This window comes from Zea mays, chromosome 7 (assembly GCF_902167145.1).
Source record: "Zea mays cultivar B73 chromosome 7, Zm-B73-REFERENCE-NAM-5.0, whole genome shotgun sequence".
NCBI lineage: Eukaryota > Viridiplantae > Streptophyta > Magnoliopsida > Poales > Poaceae > Zea > Zea mays.
In genome coordinates this window covers 69,198,809-69,223,312 of record NC_050102.1, presented here as the reverse complement: position 1 = coordinate 69,223,312, position 24,504 = coordinate 69,198,809, and positions in this window count along the sequence as shown.

Here is a 24,504-nt window from a genome sequence, read left to right as displayed (position 1 = left end):
CCAGGCATGGGGGACGCTATGACAGCGGGGAGGATCGGAGTCCCTCGCCCGAACCACCCGGTCCACAGGCTTTCAGCCGGGCCATACGACGGGCGTCGTTCCCAACCCGGTTCCGAACCCCGACTACTATCACAAAGTACTCGGGGGAGACGAGACCAGAACTGTGGCTCGCGGACTATCGGCTGGCCTGCCACCTGGGTGGAACGGACGATGACAACCTCATCATCCGCAACCTCCCCCTGTTCCTCTCCGACACCACTCGAGCCTGGCTGGAGCACCTGCCTCCGGGGCAGATCTGCAACTGGGACGACCTGGTCCAAGCCTTCGCCGGCAATTTCCAGGGCATGTACGTGCGCCCTGAAAACTCCTGGGATCTCCGAAGCTGCCGCCAGCAGCCGGGAGAGTCTCTCCGGGACTACATCCGGTGATTCTCGAAGCACCGCACCGAGCTACCCAACGTCACCGACTCGGATGTCATCGGCACGTTCCTCGCCGGCACCACCTACCGCGACCTGGTGAGCAAGCTGGGCCGCAAGACCCCCACCAGGGTGAGCGAGCTGATGGACATCGCCACCAAGTTCGCCTCTGGCCAGGAGGCAGTTGAGGCCATCTTCCGGAAGGACAAGCAGCCCTAGGGCCGCCTACCGGAAGATGTCCCCGAGGCGTCAACTCAGCGCGGCACCAAGAAGAAAGGCAAGAAGAAGTCGCAAGCGAAACGCGACGCCGCCGACGCGGACCTTGTCGCCGCCGCCGAGTACAAGAACCCTCGGAAACCTCCCGGAGGTGCCAATCTCTTCGACAAGATGCTTAAGGAGCCGTGCCCCTATCATCAGGGGCCCGTCAAGCACACCCTTGAGGAGTGCGCCATGCTTCGGCGCCACTTTCACAAGGCCGGGCCACCTGCGGAAGGTGGAGGGCCCGCGACGACGATAAGAAGGAGGATCACAAGGCAGGAGAGTTCCCCGAGGTCCACGACTGTTTCATGATCTACGGTGGGCAAGTGGCGAACGCCTCGGCTCGGCATGGCAAGCAAGAGCGTCGGGAGGTCTGCTCGGTAAAGGTGGCGGCGCCAGTCTACCTAGACTGGTCTGACAAGCCCATCACCTTCGTCCAGGGCGACCATCCCGACCGCGTGCCGAGCCCGGGGAAATACCCGCTCGTTGTCGACCCTGTCATCGGCAACGTCAGGCTCACCAAGGTCCTCATGGACGGAGACAGCAGCCTCAACATCATCTACGCCGAGACCCTCGGGCTCCTGCGGATCGATCTGTCCTCGGTCCGGGCAGGTGCTGCGCCTTTTCACCTGACCTGGAGAGCCTCTCAAAGGAGGCGCCAGACGTGAAGCACCACGTCGGCAACTTTGAGCCAGCGGAGACGGTTAAATCCGTCCCTCTCGACCCCAGCAACGACGCCTCCAAGCAGATCCGGATCGGCTCTGAGCTCGATCCCAAATAGGAAGCAGTGCTCGTCGACTTTCTCTGCGCAAACGCCGACGTCTTCGCGTGGAGTCCCTCGGACATGCCCGGCATACCGAGGGATGTCGCCGAGCACTCGCTGGATATCCAAGCTGGAGCTCGACCCGTGAAGCAGCCTCTGCGCCGATTCGACGAAGGAAAGCGTAGAGCCATAGGCGAGGAGATCCCCAAGCTAATGGCGGCAGGGTTCATCAAAGAGGTATTCCATCCCGAATGGCTTGCCAACCCTGTGCTTGTGAGAAAGAAAGGAGGGAAATGGCGGATGTGTGAAGACTACACTGGTCTAAACAAAGCATGTCCGAAAGTTCCCTATCCTCTGCCTCGCATCGATCAAATCGTGGATTCCACTTCTGGGTGTGAAACTCTGTCTTTCCTCGATGCCTACTTAGGGTATCACCAAATCAGGATGAAAGAGTCCGACCAGCTCGCGACTTCTTTCATCACACCTTTCGGCATGTACTGCTATGTTACCATGCCGTTCGGTTTGAGGAATGCGGGTGCGACATATCAAAGGTGCATGAACCACGTGTTCGGCGAACACATTGGCCGAACGGTCGAGGCCTACGTCGATGACATCGTAGTCAAGACAAGGAAAGCCTCAGACCTCCTTTCCGACCTTGGAGCGACATTCCGATGTCTCAAGGCGAAAGGCGTAAAACTCAATCCCGAGAAGTGTGTTTTCGGGGTCCCCCGAGGCATGCTCTTGGGGTTCATCGTCTCCGAGCGGGGCATCGAGGCCAACCTGGAGAAGATCGCGGCCATCACCAGCATGGGGCCCATCAAGGACTTGAAAGGCGTACAGAGGGTCACGGGATGCCTTGCGGCCCTGAGCCGTTTCATCTCGCGCCTCGGCGAAAGAGGCCTGCCTCTGTACCGCCTCTTAAGGAAGGCCGAGTGCTTCACTTGGACCCCTGAGGCCGAGGAAGCCCTCGGGAACCTGAAGGCGCTCCTCACGAACGCGCCCATCTTGGTGCCCCCCGCTGCCGGAGAAGCCCTCTTGATCTACGTCACCGCTACCACTCAGGTGGTTAGCGCCGCGATTGTGGTTGAGAGACGAGAAGAGAGGCATGCATTGCCCGTCTAGAGGCCAGTCTACTTCATCAGTGAGGTACTGTCCGAGACCAAGATCCACTACCCAAAAGTTCAGAAGCTGCTGTACACGGTGATCCTAACGCGGCGGAAGTTGCGACACTACTTCGAGTCTCATCCGGTAACTGTGGTGTCATCCTTCCCCCTGGGGGAGATCATCCAGTGCCGAGAGGCCTCAGGTAGAATCGCAAAGTGGGCGGCGAAAATCATGGGCGAAACGATCTCGTTCGCCCCTCGGAAGGCCATCAAGTCCTAGGTCTTGGCGGACTTTGTGGCTGAATGGGTCGACACCCAGCTCCCAATAGCTCCGATCCAACCGGAACTCTGTACCATGTTTTTCGACGGGTCGCTGATGAAGACAGGAGCAGGCGTAGGCCTGCTCTTCATCTCGCCCCTCGGGAATCACCTACGCTACGTGCTACGCCTCCATTTCCCGGCGTCCAACAATGTGGCCGAGTATGAGGCTCTGGTCAACGGGTTGCGCATCGCCATCGAGCTAGGGGTCCGACGCCTCGATGCTCGTGGTGACTCGCAGCTCGTCATCGACCAAGTCATGAAGAACTCCCACTGCCACGACCCGAAGATGGAAGCCTACTGCGAGGAGGTTCAGCGCCTGGAAGACAAGTTCTACGGGCTTGAGCTCAACCACATCGCCCGACGCTACAACGAGACTGCAGACGGGCTGGCTAAAATAGCCTCGGGGCGAACAACGGTTCCCCCAGACGTCTTGTCCTGAGACCTGCATCAACCCTCCGTCAACACCGACGACACACCCGAGCCCGAGAAGGCCTCGGCCCAGCCCGAGGCACCCTCAGCTCAGTCCGAGGCACCCTCGGCTCGGCTCGAGGCACCCTCGGCTCAGCCCGAGGCACCCTCGGCTCGGTCCGAGGTACCCTCGGCCCCCGAGGGTGAGGCACTGTGCGTCGAGGAGGAGCGGAGCGGGCCCACGCCTAATCGAAACTGGCAGACCTCGTACCTGCAATATCTCCACCGAGGAGAGCTACCCCTCGACCGAGCCGAAGCTCGGCGATTGGCGCGGCGCGCCAAGTCATTCGTCTTGCTGGGAGACGGGAAGGAGCTCTACCACCGCAGCCCCTCAGGCATCCTCCAGCGATGCATTTCCATCACCGAAGGCTAGAAGCTCTTACAAGAGATACACTCGAGGGCTTGCGGCCATCACGCAGCACCTCGAGCCCTTGTTGGAAACGCCTTCCGACAAGGCTTCTGCTGGCCGACCGTGGTGGCCGATGCCACTAGAATTGTCCGCACCTGCCAAGGGTGTCAATTCTATGCAAGGCAGACCCACCTGTCCGCTCAGGCTCTGCAGACCATACCCTTCACCTGGTCGTTTGCTGTGTGGGGTCTGGACCTCGTCGGCCCCTTAAAGAAGGCACCTAGGGGCTACACGCACATGTTGGTCGCCATCGACAAATTCTCCAAGTGGATCGAGGTCCGACCCCTAAATAGCATCAGGTCCGAACAGGCGGTGGGATTCTTCACCAACATCATCCATCGCTTTGGGGTCCCGAACTCCATCATCACCGACAACGGCACCTAGTTCACCGGCAGAAAGTTCCTGGACTTCTGCGAGGATCACCACATCCGGGTGGACTGGGCCGCCGTGGCTCACCCCATGACGAATGGGCAAGTAGAGCGTGCCAACGGCATGATCCTGCAAGGGCTCAAGCCGCGGATCTACGACGACCTCAACAAGTTCGGCAAGCGATGGATGAAGGAGCTCCCCTTGGTGGTCTGGAGTGTGAGGACAATGCCGAGCCGAGCCACGGGCTTCACACCGTTTTTATAGTCTATGGGGCCCAGGCCATCTTGCCCACAGACTTAGAATACGGTTCCCTGAGGACGAGGGCCTACGCCGACCAAAGCAATCGATCTAATCAAGAAGACTCACTGGACCAGCTGGAAGAGGCTCGGGACATGGCCTTACTACACTCGGCGCGGTACCAGCAGTCCCTGCGACACTACCACGCCCGAGGGGTTCGGTCCCGAGACCTCCAGGTGGGCGACCTGGTGCTTCGGTTGCGACAAGACGCCCGAGGGCGGCACAAGCTCATGCCTCCCCGGGAAGGGCCGTTCGTCGTCGCCAAGGTTCTGAAGCCCGGAACGTACAAGCTGGCCAACAGTCATGGCGAGGTCTACAGCAACGCTTGGAACATCCGACAGCTACGTCGCTTGTACCCTTAAGATGCTTTCAAGTCATTCATAAACCTCGGTCATATACAAAGTCTAGTCATCAAGGAAGGGTCAGCCTTGCCTCGGCAAAGCCCGACCCTCCCTCGGGGGCTAAAAGGGGGGAACCCCCTCTGCGTCAAAATTTTCCTCGGAAAAAGATCTTTTCTGCCAGAATGTCTTTCGTGCTTTTCGACTACTTCGAAAGTGGATCCTGAAAACAACGGAGTACACGTAAGCAGCCAAGGCTGACCGAGCCGAGGGACTCCTACGCCTCCGGGATACGGATACCTCACTCATCACCTTCTGCGAAAAGTAACTCACGCTCGAATAAGTGATTCCGCGGACCGAACAAGTCTTCATGCTCGAAAACTCCTCTGCCGAAACGATTTTTCGGGCCTTCTCGACTACGTCGGTGACAGAACCCTATGGATGAGTAAGAGTGCACGTAAGCGGCAAGGCCGACCGAGCCGAGAGATTCCTACGCCTCCGGGATACAGATACCTCACTCGTCACCTTCCGTGAAAAGTAACTCTCGCTCGGACAAGCAATTCTGTTACCGACAAATAAGTCCAGATACTCGAGACAACAGGAAAAGGAACGCAGCTTTACAACACGACGACAGTATGTTTGGGCCTCGGTGGCCGCAGAAAGCATACGCACACTACAAGATAACCCGATCCTGCAGGCTCGGATCTTAACAGTTGAAGGGAGCAGCAGCACCCTCGGCGTCAACTACACCTTCGGCGAGGTCCGGCCTAGCCTCGGACGGCGACGCGGTCGGAGGATCTCCACTCCGAAGGACGACATCAGCACGATGCCCGGGCCATTGTCGCCAGGGTCTTCTCCAGGAATCCGGCTCGAGCAAACGGCTCGGCCGGCCACCCCGAAGCCTCAGCCAGCTGTCCCCTGAGGACATCAGCCCGACTCATGGCATCGGCGACTCAACTCCGGCGTCGGTCCCGCCAGTGGACGACCCGGCCAGGCTCCGGCCGACCAAATCTTCTTTTCGAGCCAACTCTGCCTCTGTCCGTGCTGACACCGCTACCTCCGGCTTCGGCTCATCGAAGAGCGGCCGAGGGTTCCTTTAACTAAGCAAGAGAAGCCTCGGACAGCAAGTCCGACCGAGCCGAGGGACTCCTACGCCTCCGTGATACGGATACCTCACTCGTCACCTTCGCACGAGGCGACTCACGCTTGGTGAAGCGGTTCAGATAGCCGACAGGCGAGTCTTAGTGCTCGAAATGAGGAAAAAACACGGCTCCGTGCCGAAAATACATACATGTTCAGGCCCCGACAGCCGCAACGAACAAGACACCGACACTCAAGGTGCCATTACAAACGGAACTCCGGTTTTGTCCCCGCGGGTATGAACAACCTCCACACCGGGGAGCTTGCGGGGCGACAAGCTCCGTGCGACTCGCCGGCGACCTCTGCAGTAGCAACTATGGTCCCAGGACGGACGCAGCCACCAGAAGGCTCTCGTTCACGTCCCCGCTCAAGGGACGCGAACCAGACATTAAAGCCAAAGAGCCGGAGGTCGGTCCGTAGGCGGCGCCGACGGCCTCGACGGTGGGGAAGCTTCCTCCAGCTGCCACCACGTCAGCACCGACGACGGCGTCCGCCTCTCCACCAACGCCGCACCGGCGAGCGCGGGCCGCTCCAAAGCGCACAGACAGGTCCTCACTCCCGTCCTCGCCACGAAAGCGAGGAGGAGGACGGAATGTTGCATCCTAGCTAGGCAGCAACAGTTCGCCTTCCCCGGCATGGCTGGAGGACGCCTCTTCCGCAGAGCTGGAGGATGGTTTCCACCACCAGAAGCTGGAAGAGGAGGTGGCCAGCCGACCCGCACGGGAGGTAGAGCCTCGGCTCACCCCGCTCTCCGCCCCAGCAAGGATGATGAGGATCCTTGAAGCTGAGGGCGGGACCAAGATCGCAGCCCGGCTTGCTTCTCCCCACCCAGGGGCTGGTGGTCACCGTCTTGGGTGACCACCGGCGAGGGGGTGCGGCCGGGCTGCCTGATGAAAATCCTTGAAGCCGAACGATGGCTGAAAGGTACCAACTTCCACGAAGTTGCGTTCCTCCAACGACAAGGCGGAAGGATTGCGGGTGTTCCCCATCTGGGGCTCGGAAGGTGGAAAGACGCGATGCATAAGGGAGCGTGAAGACATGGTCGCCTTTCAAGGGGATCACCCTCCTTTTAAAGGCGACTCTCCCCACTTACGTCCTCAGCCATCGCGGGCTGAGTCTTCTCCAACACGCTCCAAGGTCCTCCCCCTACGACACGGGGGCTGGGTCCCACGCGTCATGCAAGCTAGCCTAGGGCAGAAGAAGCCAAACCGCCACGCGCGGTGCATGCAACTGCCCAGCGGTTACAAGCATTCCTCCACTTCCGCCCAGACCAGCGGGTGAAAGGGCGGACAGCCATGCAGTCGGCATGCAATCGCGCCAAGTGGGCGCACCCCTTCGACTCCAACGCGCCCAGCATGGAGGCCCCGGCCCACACATCATGCAACCGGCTCGCCGGTTGCTACGTGCGAGCAACTGCACCGCCCCTCGCGCCGCTATCGCGCCTCCTCGACTGCGGAACCAGTATCGTGACTCGAGGCAACCCTGCGTATGACCCAACAGTGCCAGCCAGGCGCATCGGTCATGGGCCAGTCAGCCGCGGGAGAAGGCGCGACGGTCGATGCGGCCAAAAATGGGCCGGCAGTAATGGCGGTGGCAGGCGGGCGGAAGCAGCGGTCACGTCGTTAGCCAAGCTCACGTCCCCTCATGGGACAGCGAGAGAACCCTCTCCCATGGCATGAAGACGGCACGCCCGTGTTCTGTTCCTCGAACGGCTCGTGCACACGCAACGGCTGCCCCGTGAACCACTCGCCCCGTCGCATTAACTCCACGGCGGGACAGGCGGCACCTTTGGCAGGAGAAGCGGGCGACGCTTCGCCTTCGCCATAACGACCGCGTCAAAAAAGGTGCGCCATGTCATTCGATTTCGTATCCTTTTTCCTCTTCCTCTTTCTCTCTCTTACAACAGGGACAGGGAAAGGAGATACCCCGAAAGGGATCCTTCTCCGCGAAGGAAACGGGCCCCGAGCCCCCCTACTGATCAGAGGTTCGAAGGCTGGCCCCTCGAAGGGGTTCAACAGCCGCCTCAGAGCGCTCGGGCTCCACGCCCACTACTGGTCAGAGGTTCGAGGGCCGGCCCCTCGGAAGGGTTCAACGGCCGCCTCAGGCCACTCGGGCTCCGCGCCCACTACTGATCAAGGGTTCGTAGGCTGGCCCTCGAAGGGTTCACAGCCGCCTCAGACGCAGAGCGAGGGATGACCCTGGGTACGTTCGATACATAACCAAGACTCGGGCTACGCTCCCTACGTACCCTAGGACATTTCCGAGACCAGCGGGAATGATCTTGTAACGGAATCCCATCAGAGGGAGGCATCAAGCCCTCGGACCCCGTCAAAAGGGGACCAAGTCCGGCAGATCACCCGCAGGTACTTTTGGAGCGCGCCTCCGGGCCTCTAGCCGACCCCTAACAAATGGGGCATGGGCGTCCACTCGGATTACCCGTCAGCAGCTCACTGGAGACACCATGTTCGGCGCCCTCCAAGGGCAACATGGCGCTTCCCCCCCTCCTCCTTGTGGAAAGGCGACGCAGGGGCGTTTGTAAAAAAGTCGAGTCTGTCCTTGACCGTCCTCTCGCCCTGTGCGGAGGCTCGGGGGCTGCTCTCGCAAACCCGGCTCCGGCCAAACCGTTGACAGCGTGAACATACCAGCCCGAGAACTTGGGACCCGACCGTGCACCCAGGCTACGGCCAGCTCGCATGAGGGAACAACCAGACCGGCCGAAGCATCGCGAAACGCATTAAGACCTCGAAGGTGTCAAACTACTCCTCCGAGGCCTCGGGGGCTACACCCGGCGGGTGCGCTCGCGCGCACCCACCGGAACAAAATGCAACCGAGAAAGGCCGGCCCCCTTGCAAAAAAGTGCGACAAAAGCCTCCAAGCGAGTATTAACACTCCCTTCGAGGCTCGGGGGCTACTGTCGGGGACCATAATTAGGGGTACCCCCAAGACTCCTAAATCTCAGCTGGTAACCCCCATCAGCACAAAGCTGCAAAGGCCTGATGGGTGCGATTAAGTCAAGGCTCGGTCCACTCAAGGGACACGATCTCGCCTCGCCCGAGCCCAGCCTCGGGCAAGGGCGGCCGACCCCGGAGGATTCATGTCTCGCCCGAGGGCCCCCTCAAGCAACGGACACACCTTCGGCTCGCCCGAGGCCCAGTCTTCGCCAAGAAGCAACCTTGGCCCGATCGCCGCGCCGACCAACCGAATCGCAGGAGCATTTAATGCAAAGGTGGCCTGACACCTTTATCCTGACGCGCACCCTTCAGTCAACAGAGCCGAAGTGACCGCATTCACTTCGCCGCTCCTCTGACCGGCCTAACAAAAGGACAGCGCCGCCTGCGCCGCTCCGACTGCTGCGCCACTCGGCAGAGTGCGGCTGACAGCAGCCAAGTCCGGCCTCGAGCGCCATAGGAAGCTTCGCCTCGCCCGACCCAGGGCTCGGACTCGGGCTCAGCCCCCGAAGACGACGAACTCCGCTTCGCCTGACCCAGGGCTCGGACTCGGGCTCAGCCCCGGAAGACGACGAACTCCGCTTCACCCGACCCCAGGGCTCGGACTCGGGCTCAGCCCTGAAAGACGACGAACTCCGCTTCGCCCGACCCTAGGGCTCGGACTCGGGCTCAGCCCTGGAAGACGACGAACTCCGCTTCGCCCGACCCCAGGGCTCGGACTCAGCCCTGGCCTCAGCCGACGGTCTCCGCCTCGCCCGACCCAGGGGCTCGGACTCGACCTTGGCCTTGGAAGACAGACTCGACCTCGACCTCGGAGGAGCCTCCACCTCGCCCAACCCAGGGCTCGGACCGACCACATCACAGGAGGCGCCATCATTACCCTACCCCAAGCTAACTCAGGCTATGGGGAACAAGACAGGCGTCCCATCTGGCTCGCCCCGGTAAGCAAGTAATGATGGCGCCCCGCATGCTCTATGACGACGGCGACTCTCAGCCCCCTTACGGAAGCAAGGGGACGTCAGCAAGGACTCGACAGCCCCGACAACTATCCTTCCGCCAGGCTCCAGCGCTCCTCCGACGGCCACGACACCACACGAACCAGGTGCCAAAACCTCTCCGGCTGCCACGATGGCATGTACTTAGGGCACTAGCTCTCCTCCGCTAGACACGTTAGCACACTGCTACACCCCCATTGTACACCTGGATCCTTTCCTTACGCCTATAAAAGGAAGGTCCAGGGCCCTCTTACAGAGGGTTGGCCGCGCGGGGAAGGACGGGACGGCGCTCGCGTAAGGCCGCTCGCTCCCTCCTGCGTGGACGCTTGTAACCCCCTACTGCAAGCGCACCCGACCTGGGCGCGGGACAAACACGAAGGCCGCGGGTTTCCCCTTTTACGCCTGTCTCCCTCCGGCTTCTTCCCCCCTTCACGCTCCGTCTCGCGCCGACCCATCTGGGCTGGGGCACGCGGCGACAATTTACTCGTCGGTCCAGGGACCCCCCGGGTTCGAAACGCCGACACCTGTTGTCATTGGCCTGACGGTACTGCTATTGCTGTGGCTGAATGTTCCGCTGAACTGGAAACTTGGTGCGGTTGGGTGCCTGCTGCTGCTGCTGCTGGGGTTGGATCACCCAACATCCTTGTTGCTGCTGGGGTCCTCTGTTCTGAGTGTCAGACACGATCCTGAAGCGCTGTGGCTGAGCTAAAGGTCCTGCAACAGGGGTCTTCCTCTTCTTCTCTGCCTGACGAGCTGTGATACAATCCTCCTGAGAAATGGCCATGTTGACTAGTTCATTATAGCTGTTGGCCCTGACTGTGTTGAGACGGTCACGGAGCTTAGTGCTGAGCCCCCTCCTAAACCTGTCCCTCTTCTTCTCGTCGGTGTCTGCATGATATCCGTCATACTGGCACAAGTCATTGAAGGCCTAAGCATACTGTAACACTGTCTGGTTCCCTTGACTGAGTGCCAGAAACTCATTGAGCTTGCGGTCCATAATGCCCGCTGGTATATGGTGCCCCCTGAAAGCTGCCTTGAACTCTCTCCATTCCACCTCACGGTCATCTGGCTGCATAGCAAGAAAATGATCCCACCATGTCCACGCGGGTCCGCGAAGCTGCTGGGTGGCGAACTTGACCTTAGTCACCTCTGAACAAACTCCATGGAGTAGCGGGAATTTGGATTCCACTACTCTCAACCATACATCAGCATCAAGTGGGTCCTCTGCCCTGGTGAACAATGGTGGCTGGGTACTGAGGAACTCCTGATAAGTGGCTGCCACGGGGTGACGCTGATGATCACTACCACCATAGTGTTGAGGTGGTGGCTGACGCTGAGCTAGCTGTCTCAAGATCTCATTCTGCTGAGCCATCAGCTCCTGCTGAGTAGGAGGCGATGGAGGTGGTGGAGGAACACGCTCATTTTGACCACGACGTGCTCTTCCTGCCATTTGAAAAATCATATATATATATTCTTAATATCACATTTTTGAGGTTTAAGGTTCAATCGTGGTGAAAGGGTCAAAAGGGTGATACCAATATATAGTGCATAATTATAAAAGGTTCCACATTGTCCAAACTTTTCCCCTTAAATTAAGGCTGACAGCATTCACCAACCATGCTTCCAAAAGAGTTTATCACCATTACATCAATAGCCCAAAAGACTCAACTCTATCTAGCCTAGTACCCCAAAGGTGCAAAAGCTAAGCTAGCTTCGAGGAGTCCTACCATCACAGACTTCTAACTCTATCCTTGCGACCTAGTGAGCAAACGAGGCCACACTCGACTCGGGGGAAGGTGGTCTCCCTAAGCCAGCAGTGTCCAAGCTGGAGGCAGGCTCCTCTCCTCCTTCGATGTCGACATCCTTGTTGGCCTCCATGTCTTGGATCTCCTGGTGGTGCATATCCAGGTGCTGGTTAGCCTCTGCAAGTTGCTGCTGGGTGTTGATCAACTGATCCTCGAGAACCTCGATGGTGTTCTCCCTTGTTCCCACTAGTTCCTCAAGCTCTTGGATCTCATTTGACAGTTGCTCCACTTGTAAGTCCTTTTCCACCATCTCAGTGGACAAGTCAACCACAAGTTCCTCTCTGTTATCCAAAGTGATCTTGGTTGCCTCCAACAATGCCATCAGATGGGACATTGCCTCACCACGCATCACTTGCAGACGATACAGGGCATTCATGCACCGCACCGTTAAGTGAGCAGTCTGACCTGGGTAGATAGCCCAGATATCCTTGGCATGCTCCACTTGGTCCTTCCACATTGTGTCGTCCTCCTTCTCAGCGGGGAACAAGCCAATGGGGTGAGTGGACAGCTCCAAGGGGTGGAATCCGCAGAAGGTGGTCAGTCCATGAACAGTAATTGCCTCCATAGTATCCTCAGCCCGGTATCCAAAAGACTCAGAGTCTAGCGAACGCCAGCCTGGCTGCAGGGGATGAGGCTCTAGGGTCATCCTCACCCTACAGCGGGGCACTCGGTGCTTCTCGAACTGCTGCACCGCGTACTGGGAAGGCGTCATGTATCCAGCTCCCTGAAGTACCTCCCACAAGATACGGGGGAAACCCTCTCGTGCAAGTCCGTCAGTGTGGGACTGTGCATTCCCTTCGTCCGAGGATCCGTGAGAAGTCATCTGTGTACGGTTAAGCGTAAGTAAAAGAAAAAGAATTATAAAAAGAAAAAGGGATCACAACTCAGCCTCTCTATAACTACGACAATGGTACTGGGGTACTTAGTTTGTCATCATTTTGTATTAAAGTTCTTACCCAATTATCCATTAGTTTAATTAAGGATGCATGCATGCTCGTCCTGAACGACCTCACATCAACTTAGAGGGAATAGGGAAGAACTCCCATCCCTTATAGTAGCCGGTAGGGCTTACTCAAATAGCCACCTAGTTACCCCTCTATTTGTCCTAAGGCTTCACGTCCTAGGTCTATCCTTATCGTCCTGACGATCTATCCAACATATGGTTTTAACCAGTTTTACCTTGAAAAAGGATGGTGTTTATAGTTTATTGATTCCTCTGTGGTGGTACGAGCTCCGATACCAGCTGCGGCGGAACTGCCCGAATTATTCCAACTTAAGTGCATAAGTCCCGCCTTAGAGGCTAGACCACACTTAAATGGGAATAATCCGTCAATCCCTCGGATCTAGTCCGACGAGGCCACTAACAGGATCAAGTACCACAGTCTCACTCGATGGTGAGTCACAGAGCAAATACAATAAAGCATAAAACCATACATTAAAGAGTATTAAACTTATTACATCATCATCGGGGTTTTAGCAAAAGTAGTCATCATTGTTTGAAGTGCAGCAGAATAAAACTAACGATAAATAAACAGAGAGATGGGGAAGCCTGTCCCATCACTCCTCATGCTCCTCCTCAGCCGAGGGAGGGTCCCACTCGATAGTCCAACCCGGTGGCAAGATGGACGGCCAAGTCACTCCAGCAACCATGTCCTCTAGAGAACATGTAAAATTATGCCACAAGCAAGGCTGAGTATACTAATACTCAGCTAGACTTACCCGGTGTGAGGAGTCTACTCCTCTACCTCTAGACATGCAGCTGTTTGGCTGTGGGTTTGGTTGCCAAAAGCACTAGATGAGTTTATAATCAAGTTTTAGCTTTGTCAAGTTTTAGTGTGACTCTCTTAAGACTAGATGTGTACTATCTACTCATTCATGGTAGCAAGCAAATTTAGCAATCAACATCTTTTGTCACATCATCACATTTCCACTTGTTACTCAATGTAGCAGCATGGATCAAGCAGTCTCATTAGCTGCGATAAGCAGACAATTCGAATCGAGTTTTTAAACCTTGCAAGGTAAACCTAAACACACGACGTGGCGAGGCACTTCGTCCCCACACACACCAACCATCCCCATCGATTCCCCGTCAGCAGATCAGGGCTCACCGCCTTGGCGTACAATGCCTCACTGACCCCGATTGCCGTCGTGCAGTGACCACACTTGTACCCACCATAACCGGAATGGGAGACCACATCTCAGGTCGCGTGAGGGGATATGTCCACTGCCAGGTTCACTCAGGTACTAGGCTTACCGATTTACCATATTTCTCGGTATGTGCTTAGTACATTCAAACGCTTGACACACGGTACCACACCTTAATCCTTATTCCAATTCCCGTCTCGTAGACAACGCATCCCCATGGACCGTTGTCCACAGACTATCATCATTACGATATCAAAATGGATACAACCAATTCCTGACCTCGTGCGAGTGCTAGAAAAATCACTCGACTTCTACCGAGATCCCTAATTAATAAAGCAGCTACTCGACCTAGCATACTAGTATCCATCTCAAAAGGAATCCTGAGTTCATGCAACTAGGGTTTCAGGAAACTCCTACACTTAAGTGCACAGTACAAGCCTACAAACCTTAAGTGTAGTAAAATAGCATATATAAACGGTTATCCATAAAACCGGGGCTTGCCTTCCAAAGCTGGGGCAGGCAGATCCTCTAGGGCAGGCTCGGGTGTTGGATCCGGGGCTACCTCCTGAGCAGCTCCTTGCTCCGGCACGAGGATGTACTCTCCGTCAGCGAGGTTGCAATCTATCGAATGCATGGAATAAGAATATGTATGCTATGATTATGCAGGATTTAGTAAACATTATGCTAAGTGAAAGAAAACTAAGTTAGTTTAGTAACTCAGGGTTTCTTGGTCATACGTGGCTCTTAGTGGTATATGCTTATCAATTTAGGTTTGGGTTTTGTTAGGGATAAGCATAGTGGATTGTATTTCCCTTAGATATTTTAGTGGGCAATTAAGGGGTTTTGCTGGTTGGGTTAGGGTGACATTAATCTCCATTATTAATTTCCCTTTTTCATTTTCTATTTATGAATTCTAGTGTGGGTTTGAACTACAACGATGGTTTAACTCCTTCCAAAAATTCGGTAAAAATTACAGTGGGTTACTAGTTGTTACTGTAGCTTGTCCTATAAATTTGAGGTGGTTACTGATTCAGATACTACTTGGGCAAAATTAACAAGGATAAGTTTTAAAAGGGCACTTTACACTATAGCTAGCATTTAATTGAGGTTTCTGTACCAAATTTTATTTTTGTCCATATACATAGGTGATATTAGGCCTTTGTGTTAAAAATCAAAGAAAAAGGCATAATGGATATTTAGTTGTGAATTTCTAAAGTTTTATGCTAAAAGGTGCTTATAACTAACTTGTTATTTGAAAAATATCAAACAACAGATTTCATATTGTCCTATGTTCATAATAACAAAACTTTAGTTATCCCAAGGTTTGGGGTGTTTTCTCCTTGGGGTTATTTTTCTAGGGTTTTTATAAGTTTTCCTTGTTTCCCTAAAATAAAAGGTATCTCCTTTATTCTGTATTAAACAAGGGTATAATAAATTTTTCTAGTGAACTATACTGAATAAGTGAACTAACAAAAATGTGGGTGTTCCCTGGTTCTTTATTTAAACCAACTTTAATATTTTCTCTAACTTTAGGCTAAAAATAATTTAAATGGTAAACTCTACCTTAACTTCGTGTACAGAGGGGTTTATTATTTTTGTACATGTTAGGAAGTGATCAAGTACTTCTCTAAATTTTCTTAACCCCAGTCAAATAGTGTAACTATTTTCCCTTATTTCTTTTAGCTTTTGACCAGTTAATCATTTAAATCAAAACTCTAAAGTTTTCTGTAACACTTAGGGGTTTTATATTTTTCCTAAGTAGTTTACATTATTTAGGATCTGGCAAAATTGGTTTGACTCGATTTGGGTAAACCAAACTGAAGTTATGAGTTTTCCAAGTTCTATTTGGAGTAAATTCAGAATAATTTAAAAGGTTTCCTGGAAAACTACTTTGCACCGAAGACCCTAGGTTCTTTCTAAATCAACCCACTCATTTCTACCCCTGCGCCACTATTCCCTTGAGTCACTGACAGCGCACAAAACCCCCTGACCTTTCCTTCTTCTTCCCCGAGGTCCCTCCCCTTATGCAAATAGTACCCGCGGGAAGGAAAAGGGCGGCGCGGCTTACTGGCGGTGAGAGAGGTCAGGCGAGGGGCGGGGTTGGCTTCGGGAGGTCCTGGCGGTCACAGCGAGGAATGGCTCGACGGCGGTGGTGGCCGGAATCGGCCGGTCCACGTGCGCAGGCGGGTGATCTCGTCGGCGGCGAGTGCTCCGGCTTAACCACGGCGATCTAGTTCAATCAAATGGCACGATGAGCTCCACGGAGTGACGTAGGGGCTATGTGCGCAAGGAATCGAAGAATGGGGCAGAGATTTACCCGGTCTACGTTCACCAGCGGTCGGGTGAAGTCCGGCGACCATGGACTGGCTTCTCCGGCGAAGCAAAGTCCGATTCCTTGCTCGGGAGCTTCACCGAGGCATGCACGGTCTCTTCCGAGGGTCGGGCGTGGCTGGGAAGGGCTCTGCTGGCCAGACTACGGTGGCGGGGGATCGGGTGGTCGCGGGCACGCCGTTTGCAGGGCAACGTCGGTGGTTTCTGGCTCCGGTGAGGTCGAGCGTGAGCGGAGGAGTACGGTCGATGCCTGAGGGGGCTTTATAGGCGCGAGCGCGAGCATGGGACAGGGGCACGGCTCAGCGCGGTGCGAGGCGTGCGGGGACGGGCGCGGGCGTGCTCTGGCGTGCTCAGAGCGTGTCGAACACGTGGAAGTGTTCTTCTGCCCGTGTTCAACAGCTCGCCGAGATCGCTAGCGTGCGAATCTTGGCAAAAATCCGGCGCAGACCTCTTCCTGGCACCTAGGGCTGTCTCTTGTATGTGAGTCCCCATGGCAGATATGCCCTAGGTAGGGAGATATGCGGACACCAAATCTGGCTTGTCCCTCTGCCCACCTCGCGACAAAAGCCATGCTAAATCATGTCAAACGTCTTGGGCTCGGTTTCAACTTTTTCCTGTGGGTGCCTTAGGTGGTATGACACATTTTTGGTATACAACTCAAGTGGTTTTGGTGCCATTTACTAAGTGAACACGGTGGATCTTTAGATTAGGTTCAAAATTTGACTTAGAAAGAATTAGAGAGCTCTAGCTCTCTCTCCACTTAAGGAATGAATTTGGGGTTCTTTAAGGGGTCTTTTTGCAATGTTTCCTCTCTGTATTTGTAGATTATAATGTTACTTAAACTTTGGCTAAAGGTTAACTCATGATTTGCACATTTGCTTAACCTCCCCCCCTTTACCAGGGTTTTGGGAATTAAGAGCTCAAGAAGGGTCTAGGGTTTACTCCTCTCTTGCCCAAGGTGATAATTGCACAAAGGCTTGGGTAATGCTTTTGGTCATTAACATTCTTGGTTAATACATGGTCCCCCAAGGTTTTATGCTCTTCTCTTCAAGTTTCTTCCACATGTGATCACAGTCATTAGTGCATAGAGGTGCCATGGCCATGGTAACACTTGGGTTGTTACACTCTCTTGCCATAGGGACCGGGAAAGGGGGATATTTCGAAAAAGGATCCTTCCCAGCGAAGGAAACGGGCCCCGAGCCCTCCTACTAATAAGGGGTTCGAAGGTTGTGCCCTCCGGGGTTCGGCAACCACCCTAGAGCACTCGGGCTCCGTGCCCTTTACTGATTAGGGGTTCGAAGGCTGGCCCCTGGGAAGGGTTCGACAGCCGCCCCCGAGCACGCAGAGTCAGGGATGACCCTGGGTACGTCCGTTACAAGGCCGAGGCTCGGGCTACGTTCCCAAGGTACACTAGGACATTTCCGAGACCAATAGGAACAATTTGTAATGGAATCCCACTGGAGGGAGGCATCGAGACCTCGGACCCTATCGAATGGGTCTAGGTCCGGCAAATCACCTGAAGGTACTTTTGGAGCGCGTCGCTGGGCCACTAGCTGACCCTTATCGAATGGGGCTCGGGCTTCCACTCGGATCACCCGCTAGCAACACACTGGAAACACCATGTTCGATGCCCCCCGAGGGTAACATGGCGCTTCCCCCCCCCTTCCTCCTTGAGGAAAGGCGACGAAGGGGCATACAATAAAAGTCGAGACGGTCCTTGATCGTCCTCTCGCTCCGTGCAGAGGCTCGGGGGCTGCTCTCGCACTAGGCGACGGCCAAACTGTTGACCACGTCAACAAACCAGCGTGAAAACTCGAAGCCTGACCGTACACCCGGACTACGGCCAGGCCGCCTGAGGGAACGACAAGTCCATCCGAGGCATCGCAAAAAATTAAGACCTCAGAGGAGTCAAACCACTCCTCCAAGGCCTTGGGGGCTACACCCGGTGGGTGCGCTCGCGCGCACCCACTGGAACAAAATATTACCGAGAAGGACCGGTCCCCTTGCAAAAATCCGGCAGAACCTCCAAGCGAGTGCCCGCACTACCTTTGAGGCTCAGGGGCTACTGTCAGGTACCATAATTAGGGGTACCCCCAATGCTCCTTAATCTGGCTGGAATACATCTTCAGAACAAGCCATACACGGCTGATACAACGTGGTTCAAGTCAGGGCCTCGTCTGCCGAGGGACGCGACCTCATCCGAGCCTAACCTCGGGCGGGAAAAGTAGTCCCAGACGGATTCATGCCTCGCCCGAGGGTCCCCTCAGTCAGCAGACGCACCCTTGGCTCGCCTGAAGCCCAACTTGCGCAGACTTTGTTGTGCAGCGACCTTGGCCAAATCGCCTTACCAGCCGACCGTATCGCATGCGCATTTAATGCTGGGATTGCCTGACACCTTATCCTGACACGCGTGCCTCAGTCGGCAAGGTCGAAGTGGCCGCAGTCACTTCACCCCTTTACTGACCAATCTGACAGGAAAACAGCACTGTTCGCCCCGCTCCGACTACTGTGCCAACCACCAAGATAAAACGGATTCACAATCTCCCACGAGTTCGGCCTCGGGCGCAACAGGGAGCTCTGCCTCACCCGACCTCAGGCCTCAGCCTCGGCCACAGCCTCGGAAGAAGATCTCCGCCTCGCCCGACCCTAGGCCTCGGCCTCGGCCTTGGCCTCGGGAGGAATCACAACCTCGTCCGAGCCTAGCCTCAGCCTCAGGAGAAGTCTCCGCCTCGCCCGACCTGGGCCTCGGACCGACTGCGCTACAGGAGATACATCATTACCCTACTCCTAGCTAGCTGCCCTAGGCAATGAAGGAACAAGACCGGTGTCCCATCAAAGGTTACTCCGGCAACAAGTAATGATGGTTCCCCGCGTGCGCCCATGACGTCGGATCGCTCTCAACCCCCTACAGAAGCAAGACAACGTCAGCAGGGTCCATGCCGCGCCGACAGCTGTGCTTCTACAGGGCTCAAGGCACTTCTCCGTTGGCCATGCTAGCTCGTGTACAGGGCTCAAGGCGCTTCTCCGCCAGCCATGATAGCACATAGATACACCCCCTTGTACAGCTGGGCATCTCCTTGTATATATAAAAGGGGATGTCCAGGGCCTTCCTAAGGCACGTCGCGGACACACGTTGCAACACTAACAACGTTGGACGTCGAGGACAGGCACGGCAGACGAGACAGGCAGCACGCAGAGACTCTCTCTCTCTCTCTCTCGCCCTCGCTCCCTCGTGCGACGCTTGTAACCCCTACTACAAGCACCCCGGTGCGAGATAACATAAGCCTCATTTCCCTCTTGTGTTCCATCTTGCATCAACCCATCTGGGCAGGGACACGCAGCAACAAATTTACTGGTCGGTTGACGGTCCTCGCGGGTCCAAAATGGCGACAGCAATAGCAAGTACTACCCAAAAAGTTCAGTGGTAAACAAGGTATAAAGATAATCAAACTAGGGTAACCTATTGGGTCCCATCAAAATTAATCTATGTAGATCATTATAATTAATAAGAACATGACTGGGTAAAAAGAAGTGATCAAGGGCACAACTTGCCTCACACTTGAGATTCTAGGTACCAGGGTGATTCTTCAAATCCTCGAAACCTCGCGCTAGTTGTAGCAATACCAACAAACATGGTATAGATAAAATTAACATCACACCAAACATAAGTACAAACTGAATAATAATAATCTACACGTCGCTACGAGCTCGCGGGATAGAGAACCACTAAAATCAGGGTTTTGATCATCAAGTTATAATGTGATTAAATGATTAACACTAGGTTCTATGTCTATTTTATAATTCTAGAGAAAAGATAACATAAAGTAGTAATTAATTCAACTTTAATCTAAATTATGAATTGACCATAGATCATATTTTAGTAGATTATAATGGTAAGTAAGTTAACAAGACTAACCAACATAAATTAAATAAAGATCTAATCATAAAATAATGAGACATGGTATATAAAATGTTGTTATTGCATAGTAAATACTTGTACGAGACTAACACAACTTGAATGGATCAAATCGAAGTTAAAAGATTCTATGTGTTTTGTACAAGATTAAATAGGATATAAATTTTAATGTGACTTTCATGTGAAAACAGTGGTACTAGATGATAAACCATAATATTACAAAATTATAGCAACTAGAACAGACTAAAAAGGAGTTAGTATGAATTTTCTATGAATAAAATGAGTTTTTGAATTTATTTTTGCACTAAAATTCAATTCCTATAATTAATTATATGATTTTCCCTGCCCTCTGGACTGTGCGTCAAAAATAGAGAAGCGCAGGGGCAAGCTTCTAAGAATCCACCAGACTCAGCTAATCCCGAGTTGGACTGCGGGTTAGATTCCTAAAAGTACAGGGGCCCGGCTGCAAAGTTTCTTAAACAAATGGGCACGGACTCCCTACTGCCACCAGATCCGAAATGGACGTCCCAGATTAGATCAACTCTCAACCGAACCGGTACGCATTATAGGTCCTCGGATCTCGATCCGATGGCTAGGGTTTTAAATCGCGCGGATCGCACGACATCCGCCCAATCACTGATCGACGGCCAGCGCGTGCTAGTTCAAACCGGTAACTTCTAGGTTTAATCGTGACCGCTCATGTGGATCCAACGGCGAGTGGACATCGTCTCCACACTATGCCAGACCGCATGGTCTTGCCCACGGCGCATGACGGCAGCCTCACCGGCGAGTGCCCCCTAGACGCCCCTCGGTCCCGAAATCCACCCCAAGTAGTGAAAGGGAAATAGGGTTAACCTTTTCCCAGTATTAATTTTGGCGGTTGAATGCCCAACACAAATATTGGACTAACTAGTTTGCTCTAGAATATATGTTCTATAGGTGCATAAAGGTTCAACAAAAACCAATAAATATTCAAGTTAGGGATCCAAATTCAAAGGAGCAAAGAAACCAAGTGTGCTGTGGTCTGGCGCACGGACAGTGTCCTGTGCACTAGGTTCGTACAGGGCTAACCAGTCACTCTCGGGGTTCCCTAGGCGCACTCCGTTATAATTCACCGGACTGTCCGGTGTGACAGCGGAGCAATGGCTACTTCGCGCACCAGTCGACTGCAAAAGCGCGGTGATCAGATGAACAGTGAGGAACAATGCGCGCAGAGTCAGAGCCGCAGGATAGAGGCGCACCGTACACTGAACAGTGTCTGTCCGGTGCCACTAGAGGACAAAGCTTCCAATAGTCAAAATCTCCAGAACCCTAACGGTTGGGTGACGTGGCTGGCGCACCGGACTGTCCGGTGCACCCATCGACAACAGCCTGCCCCAACGGTTTTTTGGTGGTTGAGGGCTATAAATACCCCCCAACCACCACCACCCCAAGAATCCAAGTTTTCTGAAGTTCTTATTCAATACAAGAGCTAGTGCATTCACTCCTAGACACAAATCAAAAGATCAAAGCCTGTCCATGTGCCAAAATTCATTCCAACCACCTAGTGACTTGAGAGAGTGTTTGTTGGTGTTCTTTGTGCTCTTGTTGCTTGGATCGCTTTCTTCCTTCCTCATTCTTGGTCCCAAGAGACTTGTAATCAAAGCGAGAGACACCAAGTATGTGGTGGTCCTTGCGGGGTCTAAGTTACCCGTTTGATTAAGGAGAAGGCTCACTCGGTCTAAGTGACCGTTTGAGAGAGGGAAAGGGTTGAAAGAGACCCAGTCTTTGTGACCACCTCAACGGGGACTAGGTTCTTTAGAACCGAACCTCGGTAAAACAAATCACCGTGTTCATCCGCGAGAAGGCCACAAGCCATGGGAAGGCCCCATCAAGGGAGTCCGGCTCCAAAGCCAAGGAGGGATCCCCTCCCCGCATCAAGTCGCATCGGAGTGGTGACAAGAAGAAGAAGATGAAGAAAGTGGTCTACTACGAGACCGACTCTTCGTCGCCCTCCACATCCGGCTCAGACGCGGCGTCCGTCACTTCTAAGCGCCATGAGCGCAAGAAGTTTAGCAAGATGCCCCTTCGATATCCCCGTATCTCTAAGCGCACTCCTCTACTTTTCGTTCCCTTAGGCAAACCACCATATTTTGATGGTGAGGATTTATGGATGTGGAGTGACAAAATGAGGCATCATCTAACCTCACTCCACACAAGCATTTGGGATATTGTTGAGTTTGGAGCGCAGGTACCTACGGTGGGGGACGAAGGCTACGACTCGGACGAGGTTGCGCAAATACGACACTTTAACTCTCAAGCAACCACTATACTCCTCACCTCTTTATGTCGAGAGGAATATAATAAGGTGCAAGGGTTAAAGAGCGCCAAGGAGATTTGGGACGTCCTTAAAACCGTGCACGAAGGGGATGAGGTGAACAAGATCACCAAGAGGGAGACGATCGAGGGGGAGCTCGGTCGATTCGTCCTCAACAAGGGAGAGGAGCCACAAGCAATGTACAACCGGCTCAATACCTTGGTCAACCAAGTGCGCAACCTCGGGAACACCAAGTGGGATGACCATGAAATGGTCAAGGTTATTCTTAGATCACTTGTTTTTCGTAATCCCACTCAAGTGCAACTAATCCGTGGAGATCCTAGATATAAACAGATGTCTCCCGAGGAGGTTATTGGCAAGTTTGTGAGCTTTGAACTTAAGATCAAAAACGCCAAACATATTGTCAACTTGGAGCAAGGCGCCACCTCAACACCCGAGGTGCAACACGTCGCATTCAAAACGACGGAAGAGAAGAAAGAGGAGTCTACATCAAGTAGGCTTCCCATCGACGCCTTCAAGCTTGACAACGAGGAAATGGCGCTCATCATCAAGAGCTTCCGCCAAATCCTCAAGCAAAGGAGGGGGAAAACTACAAACCCCGCTCCAAGAGGGTGTTCTACAAATGTGGTAAGCCCGGTCATTTTATTGCTAAATGTCCAATGTCTAGTGATAGTGACATGGGCGAGGACAAGAAGGGGAAGAAGAAGGAAAAGAAGAGATACTACAAGAAGAAGGGTGTGACACCCCAGTATCACCTTGGGTTTCTTCTCAGAGCTAACTCAAAACCATTATCACATGTGAACCAAATTGAGTAAAGGACTTCAAAAATTAGGAACAAAGGTTTAATTAAGTCTTTTTCATCTTAAGAATGATGCCTCAATCATATCATGCACCTCAAGGTGAGAAGAATTCACAAACCCTAAATAACCCTAAGTAGGCCATTTAAGTGCAAAAGGGAAAAAACTTGTAGAAAGATTTTGAAAAACACAAAATCATAAGAGAACCAAATAACAAAGTTAAAATGCACTAAATAACCTACAAAATGTAGTAAGGGAGATTGGTCATTTGAATTTTCCAAAATTCCCAAATCAGCCCCTGAACTAATGCCCTATGGGAAAATTCAGAAATTCAGAAATCTGAATTTCAGCCCCCTTTCTAAAAATCCTTTGCGTTCTCTATTTTTCAAAACTTGAATCAAATAAGTCCAAATACAAAAGTAGCGCCAAATTACCTTGAACACACCCTGGAAAAATTTAGGAGCAAAACTCAGCCGTTTGACATGATCTTGGCAGGATTTGCCTCGGGATTCCACCCTGTGACACTGCCACATTGCCGAGGTAACAACTCTCTATCCTTGACCCGAAATTGCTCAGCTCCACGCGCAAACGACAAAGTGTAGTCGGGAGAACAAATCTTACACAGCAATCTTGCCCAATTTCGCAAAGATCTGCGCCCTATCGGCATTAGAACTCGGGCAGAAACAATGGCGCCACGTGTTCGATCGCGGCTGACACGCCCGGTTCACGACAGTTCGTGCACCCGCGCCCACGCCGGTCCATGCCCTCCCGTGCACCGCGTCACGTCTATAAGAGCAGGCAAGCCTCGGCCGTACTCCCTCCGCGCCTCACTTAACGTCTCAAGCCCAGCACTTTGCTCCGGCGAGCTCTGCGCCACCCGCCAAGCAACCCGAGCGCTCGGTCGCCGTGGCCCTACCCCTCCAAGCCATCCCCACTCAATCTCGTGCCTCGGTTAGCTTCCCTAGAGCCTCGTAGAGCTCCTCGAAGCAAGAAACCGGGCGCTACTTCACCGGAGAAGCCGTTCCACCCTCGCCGGAGTTGTAATCCCCGCCGCGCACGTGGCCACGGCTAAGCGGTAAGCCATTTTCCAATTCCTCGCGCCTACGGCTTCCCTAGCATCCAGTGAAGCTCTCTGACCCATTCAATTGAACTATACCACCCTGGATAGGCCGGAGTCCTCGCCGTCGACGAGTTCGCCCGCCTACGCACGTGGACCAACCTACTCCGACCATCGCCGGAGACGATCCGCACATCGGCGTGACCGTCAAGACCACCCCTACACCCTCGACCACTTCACCGGAGCAATCTCGCCGTTAGTAAGCCCCTCAGCCCCTTTTCCTCCGCCGCGATTACTGTTCCATTAAGGGA